The following is a 1,028-nucleotide window of genomic DNA, read 5'->3' on the forward strand; positions in this document are numbered from 1 at the left end:
CTGAGGCTACCTCATGTAGCCGAAGCCGACGAAGTGGGCCATACCGTGGTCCTTCTTGATCAACTATTAGTTGATCAAGTTCGTTATAAACTTCATTTTATTGCTTTCGAACTATTTTCTATTGCTTTTGTGTGCGCGAAAACTTCGCTTTTACTTTATTTGCTTAGGATTTTAAGTACTTTAGACTTTGTTCTGGGTTTTGCGCAATTTTGGGCGCGTATTATTGTGCATTTGCAGGTATTTCGAGCTTGTTAGCTCAAATCATTGAGCAATTACGAAGAAATAAGACGCTGCAGCAGTGATTTCAGTCGATCGACTGGCCATCATGGTCGATCGACTGAATTGCGAGTTTACTGAGCTCTTGTTCATGCCACACCTGGTCGATCGATCGCCTCTTTAGGTCGATCGACCCCTCGCTCTTCTTGCTATATTCGTTCACGACCTCTCCCCTTTGTGTTTGGTCGATATGCGGACTTAAGGGAGTTTTCTACTCCACTTTATTTTCCGTCGAATTATCTATTTCTTCTTTTGTCTCATTTGTGCACAATTTTACGCTTCAAAATTGTTTTCTTCGGTCTTATGCGTGGTATTTTCTATCTCTCAGGCACTCTTCTTTGGTAGACTTTTTCAGCTCTTGAAACCTCCTAGCTCACGCTGGTTTGGGGAGGTTTCCTTTGCTGCGCTTAAAGTCTTGTGAGTTCCCAAGTCTTTACTTTATGTCATTGTGTTTTTATTTCTCTTTTATCGCAAATTCCCATTTCTCTTTTCTTCATTACATGATTTTGCACAATGGGGACATTGTGCGATTTGGTTTGGGGAAGGGTTTTGCGTCGCATATCATTGTTTTGCATTCACGTTTACTTTTGTTTTGCATTGTTTATTTCATTTCATATATATACAAAATTCAAAAAAATTGAAAAAATTTCAAAAATTTCCATAAAATGCACGTTTATTTTAGCATTTAGGTCGAGTCGGAACGGTAGTATTTCAAGGATGATATTGCTCTTTGCATCTGTTTTGCCTGAGCC

The sequence above is a fragment of the Silene latifolia genome, chromosome Y (assembly GCF_048544455.1).
Source record: "Silene latifolia isolate original U9 population chromosome Y, ASM4854445v1, whole genome shotgun sequence".
Classification (NCBI taxonomy): Eukaryota; Viridiplantae; Streptophyta; class Magnoliopsida; order Caryophyllales; family Caryophyllaceae; genus Silene; species Silene latifolia.